The following is an 11,731-nucleotide window of genomic DNA, read 5'->3' as shown; positions in this document are numbered from 1 at the left end:
AGAAGGAAAAGCCAATCTCAGAGTGCATTCCCAAAGTAGCTGATGTAATAAATGGGGGCTCCATTCCACCAGAGAGTCAGAAAAACGGCCACTGTAAAGATGAGATATTGAAATATATAGACATAGATATATTATTAGCTCCCCCCATATTGTGAGGGTAGTTCTTGGAGATACTTCCCTCATATTTCTGTTCTGGGTTCATCCAAAGTTCTAGTTCATGCTTCCAAGGTAGCAGAAGACATCTTGAAACAAAATGCAGAAAGTTGTGCTTGAGGTGGGGCCTTGTAAATTCAAATTGAGCCTAAATTTGCAAGGAACTGTCCATCTCAGCTGCAGTTGAAATCAGAGGTAAGCTTCAGCAGGTAATAATGCAGTTACCAGACACATCTTCCTTAAAGGATCAGCCAAGAGTTTCCCTTACTCTGAAAATCATCATTGGTTTCTTCTCGAAAGAATTGTCATCTCCACTTCTTCAACTACCATTTGTTTTCAACTCACCATGATCAAATTTCAAACCCAATTAAGCTGAGTTTCTATTTGATTATTTGTATAGACAAATTAAATGATCATGTCTTAATTTTTATGTTTGAGAGTGTTAATATAAAGGTGGCATTTATCTTGGGCTGGATTAGGAACTTGACACTTTAAGGATTATAAAGTGTGTGCTGCAAGAATAAGTCATATTGCTTAAGCGAACAGAGGCAGGAACATCCTTGGCAGTAGTTGAAGGGATCTTCTAAATGCTCATCTGAGCCCTAACATCTGTTCTTCCAACCTATAAAAACATGACATTAGAAGTCATTCCTTTGTGCCTTGAGGACTTCTTGTTTCCCAGAAACTCCAATTACTTTGCTAGGAAATATCTTGGGCTTTCATTAACAAATATCAGAACAGGAACAGTTATCAGCCAGTAGAGCACAAGATGGTTAGATAAATGAGCCATGGATTCTGTAGTGGGAAAAAAATGCCACCAGAGGTGATTAAGAACAGCCACTCATTATGGTTTGCCCTACTTCTCAATCTGCTATTTGTCTAGCTTGTATACCATTACCATCTCCCACAACTCTATGAAAATGTGCTTCCTTATTTCCCTGTCATTCATTTTCATGGTCTTTCTTTGGCCTTTCCTTTCCATAGGTAAATCAGAGCACCTCTAGCCCTGACTTTAGGTTGAGGCTGGAGTATTGTTGGAAACCCTTTAATCATCCAGCACTCCACTATACAGATAATAGTTTCACTCAAGTTCTGTATTTGAATAAGAGCTCAAAATAATATTAATTAGAAGGGGGACTGGGGATGTGGCTCAAGCGGTAGTGCGCTTGCCTGGCATGCATGCGGCCCGGGTTCGATCCTCAGCACCACATACAAAAACAAAGATGTTGTGTCCACCAAGAACTAAAAAAATAAATATTAAAATTCTCTCTCTCTCTTTAAAAAAATATTAATTAGAAGGAAGAAGACATATATCAGTAAGCACAATGCATTATGACTGATATATACTAAGCCAATATTAGTTGATAACATATTGATATTTTAATATAAGATTGAGTGAACAAATGATGATGTCCAAAGGTGGGTGATTTCCTGAGTAGTATCAGACAGAGCCTTGCTATAGCCTTCTCTGTTCTTGGCTGGCTCTTTTAATCCATAGGAAAACTGAAAGTGGGAAAGAAATAAATAGTTTCTATGACATCTAGAGCAGAGTTGTGTTTGCAAAATTCATCAGAAGAGACTGAATGTATACCTTTTCCTCCCTCCTGTACCTGGCCATTGCTGCTCCTCATTCAAGGCCCTCATTCATCTCTACAAGCCTTTACCAGGCAGTAATATGCACCATCCTCCACACCAGGGTTACTTATCCTTGGCATTACTCATATTCAGGTTAGATGCTTCTTTGCTTTGGGGGATGCCCTGTGCTATTGTATTTAGCAGCATCCTGGCCCCTGCACAGTAGATGCCCAGAGACCCGTCAAGTTGTGAAAATCAAAAATATAGCCAGTTATTCTCAAATGTTCCCTGGAGAAGAGTTTAATAGCCTTCCATTGAGGACCACTACAGGTCCAAGAAGTCAGTGAGCCCAAAAGGACCCCAAAAGATTCCACTGGATTGTGGAAGGTGGAGAAAGAACTGTTTGGCTAAATGTTGGTTGTCAGCATCAAATTTAGCCCATTGTCAGATGTGGTTAGAGCCTAAATCAATTACTGAAAGAGAATGAGGGTTTCTTATTTGTCAGTGTAGGGGGGCATTGTTGAGCAGCCCCTCCTTTTAAAATTTATATAGATCCTTCCGCCAAAAACATTTCAGAATAGCTGAGCACTATAAACGAATGTCTGGTTACCGGAGAGAAAGAAAATCAGCATTGATGCTGGTCCCCTGCTGTGTTCACACATCTTCTTAAGCTTTCATTTTACCCTCAGCAATAACAAGCCCATTCCAGTCCACTCATGACCTGCTAATGGGATGCATTTTCATATTTATCTGCTTTCACGTTATCTGTGGCCTCTTTGGAAACCCTCTCTGATTGCTCTCTAATCATTTCCCACCCCTTTCGAAACATTAGGTATTAATTCAAGCTTGTCAAATCTTATATGATGTATTCCATTCAGGAGCTAATACCTCATCAACCTTACCTGGCACTGGAAAATTCAATTTCTCAAGACCCCAGCTGCCATCCTGGAGATCTTGCATATCTGTTTGGAACAACTAATAGGAAATGTTCTTGCTGAGATCATTTTTTTTTCTTTTGGAAACTGGTAAAGTTCTATGAGTTATATATGAAGTATACCTCAATCAATCTCCAAAAAATACAGTAAACGAATACATTCATAGTATAGTAATATAAGTGCTTCTTTGTTATCACATAAATAACCACAAATAATATGATAAATATATGCAAGTTACAGAATTTTTAAAAGACATTTTTAAGTGATGACTGTTGTTGCTTAATTTCAAAGAGCACAATCAACTGTGGAGTGATCTTTGATAAGATTGGAGGCATATCATGTTAAATATCCAGTCAATATCAATTTTTTTGTTGTTTGTTTAAATTGCTACCCCTGTTAAAAAGCCAATCCCTAGAGAAACATTGTGGCAAATGGAATTAAAATTCCATAGCTCATTATAGAAGACCAAACTAATCTCTTTGCGACATCAGAATGTTCCAGAGTTTTCTGCATTAAACACCGGTTATGAAAACATTCAACTTCATCATTTGATCTGGAGACAGAAAGACTATGATCACGTATACTGTTGCAGCAGGTTAATAACTACAATAACTTCAAAGAAGTGATGAGCATAAAAGATATTTCAGAATATTTACAACAACTGCAATCTGATATAAAATCTCTGTAATATGAATGGCAAAGTTATAAGTAAAGCTAAGACTATTGTGGTTGCCTGCATTCCTAGTGGAAAGAAATGCTCGATTTCAGCTAGAGGTGATTAAAAATAAGATGCTTTAAAATTTACATTTATGGGATTCATATTCTGTCAATAGTCTTCCAGGTTAAAGAATCTCTATTCTGTGACTAATATATTCCAATGCAACACAAAGGGAATTCAAGGCAGAGTTGTAAAACATTTGAAGACCATGGAATTCAGATTTCCACCCAGCATCTGCCAGATCTTTGAGATCATCTTCTAAGTTTCCCCATCATTCATTCAGTCTTGCATTCAGAAACCCCCTTGTTTTTCTCTGAATATGATCAAGCCTAAGGGTCTTTGCACTGGCTGATCTCCATCACTGGGAGGAAAAAACCTGCCCAAAGATTTCTTCATAGCTAAGTCTGTAACAGCCTTGAGATTTTGACCTGCTGTTTAGAATTGTAATTTAGAATTTAGAATTGTTACTTAGAATTGCAATCTGTGCTGTGAGAGTTAATTGCAGCGTGCTTGAAACTGGCCTAAGTTGTTCTGTTGAAATAAGAAATGTAGCTATATGGCACTGACCCCTGACCAAGGTATGAAGCCTATTGATTAACAATGCTGCTGTGTAACCACGAGTACAAGGAGTTTGGGGGAGGTTTGTATCAACTTGTCAACATTGTTTATTGATAACAGTAAGATTGATGATCTGAACCTGGTCAGAGTGAGACTCTCAGAGGTCTCAACTCTTAAGACTGGTTATGTAGGAGGAATATGGATCAAATAACCAGCAAAATATTTTCTAAAAACTCTAACCAAAACTCCATTTTGAGTTCTCTGGTACAATGTACACATGTATGGTTCCTGGTTGAAAAACAAGACTGTGTTCTGCTGTGGCCCTTACAGAAGGAAGATAGTACATCCCTCCTCTTGAGCTCTCCAGATTCTCATTTAAGATAGTCTTTGGCAGTGATGAGGGGTGGGAGAAAAACATGGCTGCAGTTGGCAGGCACCACAGGGTTTTTCAGTCAGGGACATTAGCAGGGAAATTTGGGGATCCTTTTCTTAAGGCTCTTTCTCAACCATATAATTTTTCTGTAATAAACTCCAGAAGTTTAAGCACTGTTGTTTAGGGTCCAGTGAGTCTCCAGCAATCAGGTCCTTCCTCACTGCCACCATTATTAGGGCAAAATTCCTAACCCAAAATCTTCCTCCTCCTTATCTCCAGTTTACTTTTCTTCATTGTGCTTATCATTATTTGGCATACTACGTATTTTACTTATTTTATTCATTATACTACATATTTGTTATTACTTTGCTACTTTTTGTCATCCTCCCATTGACAGATTCAATGAGAGTTGGATTTCTGGTTTATTTTATTTTACTGCAGTATCTACATTGTCTGGACCACAGCAGACTTTCTACAAATATTCAATGAATAAATGAATGAATTGAAGAAAGATGCAGAGCAGAAAAATCACTTAAAGTTCAAGGCTGTTTTGGCTCAGCTCTGAGGCTGAAAATCAATACACAGAACCTTAGAAAGATGTACAATGATAAAGAGTGTGTTCACCTGCTGATTATACTCAAGTCAGTTATCATAAGGGACAGAGATGTTAACTGACAGCCGGCTGCAATAGGAATTGATGCACATAATCTACATTGACTCAAAGACCAAAAAACTGATGTCCATGAAGGACTGCAAGTGGCTAAGAAATTCTCTTTCTGACAGCTATTTCAGCATCCAAAGGCAATCAGAATCAGCCAGGTGTAGCATCTCTCTGAGTTTCCCTAATACTTTCTTTTTTTTTTTTTTTTTTTTTTTTTTGCAATTGCAGGGGGGGAAGTTTTATTGAACCAGCATGCTGGGGCTCAAGGCTCACTCAGGAAGGGAGAGCAGCCCAGAGCCCAGAGCAGAGGTCAAGCAGAGCTTAAGTACACTTTTTGGAGAGGGTGGGGGGCTTTGCATACATCAGAACAAATCATCTTTAGGCGCGGGAAAATTGAACAACAACCCTGAGCCATGATTAGTGCATACATTGGCGGGAACAGATTGGACAGGGGTGATTGGTGCTCCTAAGTGGGGTACACATTCAAACTGATTGGTTTAGGTCCTGCAATGCCTACGTCTGAGCTATTTGGAGCCCTTAGCTAATAAACAACCAGGGAATCAATGGAAATATTTACTGGGCAGTTCAGGTATTGTTCTAACAGCTACAGAGATTACAGGTTCCGGGGGTAGCAGAGGAATTTTAACAATACCTGGCCTATTATTATTATTTTTAGCCCAAGCCTTTCAATTTAGAAACCTTACAATCCCCAGTCTTTTACACTTTAACTCAGACTCTTGCAGCTTAGAATCAGCTTAGAAATTTTACCTTTACATTCCCCACTCCTTTTTCTGACTACTTTTAATCTTAAAAGTACTGAATCATAATTATTGAAGGGTATTACATTACATGAGTTGTCCTGTGTTTCCTAGAATCATTTTCAGCATGGCCTCCATTTTAGATTTTACTCGATATTAGACCCTGATTTATCTAAGTACCCTGACTACCTAACTTTAAATCTGGCTTCATTTTTCCCTCTAATTTGGGAACTCCTTACTGCTGTGAGGAAGGGGGACGAAGAGAATCTTTCTGGCTTCTTCAGGCTGAGAAGGGACGGCGTGGGGCAAGCAGTTTGGAGTCCCCCTTAAAAATATCGGGTCTATCAAGTGATCCATGATAAAAGTCCAATTGAGGAGTAATAGGCTGGAGGGCCATTCGAGTGATGGGTGGTCTATAAGAGAAACAAGAACCCATTAGTACTGGAACCAGATTGATGCAGCAATAAATGCCACAGCACAGGAATATGCCAATGAGTATAATGGCCTAGACAAAGACTAACAATGTTTTTCACCAGGAAATACCAAGAACCAGGAGCTAAGATATTGTCTCCACCACAAGGTTGCTGAGGACATGGCTTAAATCTTTAAGGATATTTGCCACATTGTCAGAAATGTCAGGGATGTTAACACAACAACTAACATTTAGGGTTACAGATGTCCTTTTTCTTAAGATATAGTCTAATAATTTAATGTCATCTGATCCTGTAAAATCCTTTTATTAGTGTGACCTCTATGTCTAATAGAGAAATCTTTAATTCTGTTACTTAGGGCTGGATAACCATACTGGCAAACATCAAGCCTACCTGCGTTGGTTAGAAATAAAGGCCTTAGATTAACATTACTCTAGCAGTCCCTTTGACAATTATCAGGCATTTTTACCTAAGAATTTTTTGCAACCTCTAGTTTACCTATTTATGGAAGTTATATTTAATTATTATTATCATTTAAGGTGTCCAGGAACAGCTGTGCTTTGGCTTTCACTGTCTTTGCTAAGTGTTTAAGATGAAGTAAGTCAAACTGACTTCTGTTTCTATAACAGTCATCTGAGTCTACTGGGAGTCCTCGGGAACTTCACAGCAGCTTCTTAGTTCTGCTAGTGTCATTTGCGCTAGGATGGGTCCAGGCCTTGCTTAACCATGTGGCTTCCCTTGGAAGCATCAGGGATGTCTCCCTTTTCTGATGACCCTCCTCTTCACAGCAAATGCACTGATTGGCTTTCTGTCCTCCACTGGTCTCATTAACCTCCCTGATCAGGAGGTTATGTGGCCTAGAGTTGCAGAGCTCTTTAAAGAAGTCCCCTATCCCTTGATTCAGACTGACTCAGAGGGCAAGAGCCAAATATTGGTTTTCTTGGCCCTTTTTAATTTAACTTTAATTTTAAAACTTAATCTTAAACATCCAGCAAATAAACTTTAACAGCCTTGTATTAAGAGTACTGGGCCTTAATGTCTATCTCTTTCCTGTAGGTGCTAACTCATTATCTTAAATTAACCCAAGTTGTGAGTTCTTAAAGCAGTACCTCTTTAAAACATTAACAGGCAATCCTTAGACCATCTAAAAGCAAACTACAAAACAAAACTAACTAGGATAAAAACATATTTAGTTTATGTAATAGCTACCCTGAATTCTGGCAGAGTTATACATTATAATCCCCTGTTTGAGGTCCTGGCAATCGTGACAAAAACCAACTTTTGGACACAACCTTAAATGCACTGAAATCTGGCCTATATATATATTTTTTTTCATAGTCACTCTCACATGTGGTGAGATGGGACATAAAGCCTTATCCCAAGTAAGGCGGGGTTCTTCATAAATCTTAAGTACTATTGATCCTTGTTTTTTTAGACATCATTTTACAAAGCCTACATAAATTGTTGCTCAAGTTTACATGAACATTAGTTAACACAAGATAATATCACATCTAAAACATGAATTAAGGGAAGGCTGGAAGCTTTTAACCTCTTGTAGGAAAGTAGCAAAGTACTTTTGTGTTTTACTATAAAACCTTTCACCCAGATTAGGTTCTCATTGACTTAAAAATACATTTAAATTGTATTTCAGTGTAGAAAGCAACATAGAACTTTACATATCTTACTGATACCAAGTCCAGTTATAGAACACAAATGATAAAGCTTTTACCTTACAGACTTGCATACCTGGAAGACATGAACACATTAGTAACATCACAATTATATTAACTAAGTTTGACTTTTAAAGAAATGACTAAGGGGGAGATGGCAGGGCTTAGATAAATGGCAGGCAACCCGTCTATTGGCAAGTTTTTCCAGATATCATTTCCAGATATCATCACCAGTCCCTGAAGAAGATCAGAGTGAATAAGAACAGAATGAAGATAAACATTAAGGCAAAGGTTAGTTTGGATTAAGAGGTTCTCTGAACTTGTTATTTCCCACTGTCTGATGTCCGTTGCATTCCATCGTGCCTGGTAGTGAGTGTTGTTTAACCATAACTTACTCAAAAACTTATACACATAACCAATTTACATAAACCTTCTTTTGTTCACATTTTGAAACAATACTTGTAAATTTTTGAATTTAAGCAGATTATTTTATAGACATCAACATTTTATTAGGGTCCCTTTGAACTCCTAGAAAAATTTATGAGCTTAATTTTAAAGACATCTTTACTTTTAATCTGTTTACCCAATCTAAATTGAACCATTTGAATCACGTGAATTAAAGATATTTGGATCCATTTTTAATTTTTTATGAGCGCTCTTCATCTGTCAATTGTCATATCACTGCAGGATATATGGTCATACACACATACAGACATACCGACATACAACACATAACAAGAGTGTGCACACATAACAATAATAAAGGCCTCGTAGCTTTTTGCAGATGAAATCTCCATTGCAATTTTTTTTTTTAAAAAACTCCACTGATCAGAAAAACATTAACCCAGGTCTGCAGGATCAGAATCATGAGCTCAAAAAAAAATACAGAATCTAAGAAAAAGCAAGAGTAGTTAGTAAATACCATACAATTTACTTCTTGGTTTGGTCTAGTTTGAGTTCAGGTAAAAAGACACTTTTACTTTTTTTTTTTTTTTTTTTCCTTGGGCCTGAGCTCCAAGCTGCTTCTGTTTGCATATAGCCTAAACCCTGGGAGGACATATCAGAATTTACTGTTCTTATCCTAGTTAATGCATTGGTACACCTAGTGAATTTTTTTTTTTTTTCTTTTCAGGCTACCCAGTTCAAAATTGAAACCTTTAAAATTTTTTTTTTTTATCCTAAGTATTTAAGTTTTCTAGCATGAACTATCTGAAATCAAACTAAACAATTGCTTAAACCCAACTTTTAACTGCAAGATAGTGCAATGCTTTAGAAACCCAGGTACACATTCAGCCCAGATCGTTCCCAAGAAATAATCCATAACATCAACACATTATTGCATCCATTGTTCCCTCTTTTTTTTTTTTTTTAACTTCTTAGCAGTAAGCTCCCAAAAAGTTCATCCTCTGCTTGTAATTGTTTTGAGTGCCAGGCTTCCCCAAGAAAGCAGAGTGGGGACAGGAGTCCCCTCGGGAGTGTCAAAATTTGTGACTGGAAATTTGGTTCCCATCCCCCAAAGCCAACTAACATCAATTTAATCATGAGAACAGGGCTTTGAGAAAAGTCAACAAGAGCTGTCAAAGTTGTTAAATATTGTTTTTCTAATTTCACTTAACAAAGGAGAGCAAAGTTTTCCACCTGCTTTGGGCTGCATTCCCAAGCAACCCGACTCCAGGAAGACCCGTTCGCTTCTTTGGCCCCGGGATTTGGTGATCACTGCTGGGGAGGGCTGTAACACTCGGGGGGTTTGGGGACCTGGTTCCCTCTGCCCCCACGGGGGGGGGGGAGGGGAGAGGGCCGGGTGCCCCCAGCCGCTTTTTCTGCTCACCGGGTGGACGGAGGGGGGGGGGGCAGTCCCCTGCTGACTCCTCCCCCAACCCCGCCCGCCCTGCTGTGGTGGAAATATGCCCTGTGGCAGCCGGTTGACGGCAGAGGAGGGGGAGGAGGGGCGATCCTCCGCTGACCTCCCCCCAGATTCCCTCCGCCCGTCCACCGTGCCTGCCGGAGCATCCCCCCATCCTGGGAGGGGAGAGGACAGGTGGGCGGAGGGGCCGGGAGGAACAGGGACAGGGCAAATATGCCATACCACCGGGTGGAATCCTCCGGGCAGACTACGCAGACCCCACCCATGCAGGAGGAAATTCACAGAGGTCCTGAAAGGTTAAAAGCCATGATCTGGATGGCCATACGGCCCCGGCTGAAAGACAATATCTCTGACTTTGCGGATTAGAGAGATGGAGGGACCCTCCTGGGGGCCATTCTGAAGCGCAGAGAGACAATACAGACGTGACACAAACACGGACACACAGTAAACGTTTAACACAAGTTTAGAAGCAAAGATTAAAGACAGGCAGTAAACTCAACCTGAGAGAAAACAGAATTGCCGGCAAAACCAGACGGGTTGGCAGCACCGATGGGGGCGTTTTCGCCCCCCCAGATGAGGGACCTTTGTCCCTCCCCCGAGTTCCCCAGGGCGTCCCTCTGGGGAACGTGGCTGGCTAAAGACACGTCTGTCCGCCACAGCCAGCCACAGCCAGGGAAAACTCACGTTTTCCACTGGGAACCACACGCTACCAACCCAAACCCAGAAAGGCTCTGAGAGCTCACGCCCTCTGGGGGCTCACGCCCGCCATTGAGCCAAAAACCAAACACCTGGAGAGGCTCCGAGAGCTCACACTCTCCACTGAGCCCAAAACCAAGCCCTGAGCGATCGCAAAAAAGACAAGAGAAGAAGGAGGAGAAAGGAAGAGAGAGAGAGAAAGGAAGGAAGGCGCCTTACTACTTACCCCCGAAGCAGTCCATTGGGGTCTCCCTGTCCGGCGATGCGCAGTTCCCGGCCAACGCACCAAATGTAAGGGTCCGGCGGAGCGTCGGAGCGAGAGACCACACAAGAGACCAGCCTCATGCAATTGCAGGGGGGGAAGTTTTATTGAACCAGCATGCTGGGGCTCAAGGCTCACTCAGGAAGGGAGAGCAGCCCAGAGCCCCTAATACTTTCAAAAGGTTTTGTCTTTCAGGGACTTTGCTTGAGGGATAGGAGAAAAACATGGCTGCAGTTGGCAGACACCACAGGGTTTTTCAATCAGGGACGTTAGCAGGGAAATTTGGGGATCTAAAAGTTTGATGATGAGCTGCTTTGATGGACCACTGACTCAGAGGTTTGGCTTCTCATCATTGGAAACATTAATTTGTAAATGCCTCCATTTGCTGATCTAGAAAATACAGATTAACTTTGAGTGCTGCCCAGTTGAACAATAACAAAGCCCTTCCTTGCTCTACAGCATGGTTTCCAAATGATGATTGTGTCTCAGAATCATCTGAGGAGGTTTTTAAGAGTCTAAAGTCCAGGGTAACTCAGTGGTAGATTGCTTGCCTAGCATGTGTGAGGCTCTGGGTTCAATTAGTAGCACTGCAAAAACATTAAACATATATGCTCTTCCTCTCCATTTCCCACCATGACTGGGATTCTAAATCATTAGGTCGGAGATAAGGTCTGGAGAATCAGTATTTTTTGAATTTCTGTGTGTAATTTTACAGTTTGAGAACATCTGCTCTGAACTATATTATAAAGGATTAGTGAATTCAAAAATGATTGGTAATTTCAATGAGCAAATTATATTCATTTCTTTTGAATTATAGGGAAAAAAACGTTTTTAACTGTCAAGGCAGTGAAATCCTTTCAGAGGAGACTATGCAATTTGCTCAAGGCTTCGTGATTTTGCTGACATCTTGTTCCTGTCTTCCATTCTTTGTGCTATTGTTTAAACTTCCAGGAGGAAAGTAGAAAAGTTGAATAGTAAATTATATAACATTATAGGTTTGCTTTTGAGTTGGTTAGGAAGAAGCTGGCACCTGACTGTTATTCATAAGTTGTTGGGAAGAAGAGAGAATGGTCTGGT

The sequence above is a fragment of the Urocitellus parryii genome, chromosome X (genome assembly GCF_045843805.1).
Source record: "Urocitellus parryii isolate mUroPar1 chromosome X, mUroPar1.hap1, whole genome shotgun sequence".
Taxonomy (NCBI): Eukaryota; Metazoa; Chordata; class Mammalia; order Rodentia; family Sciuridae; genus Urocitellus; species Urocitellus parryii.
Note: the sequence above shows the minus strand (reverse complement) of the source record.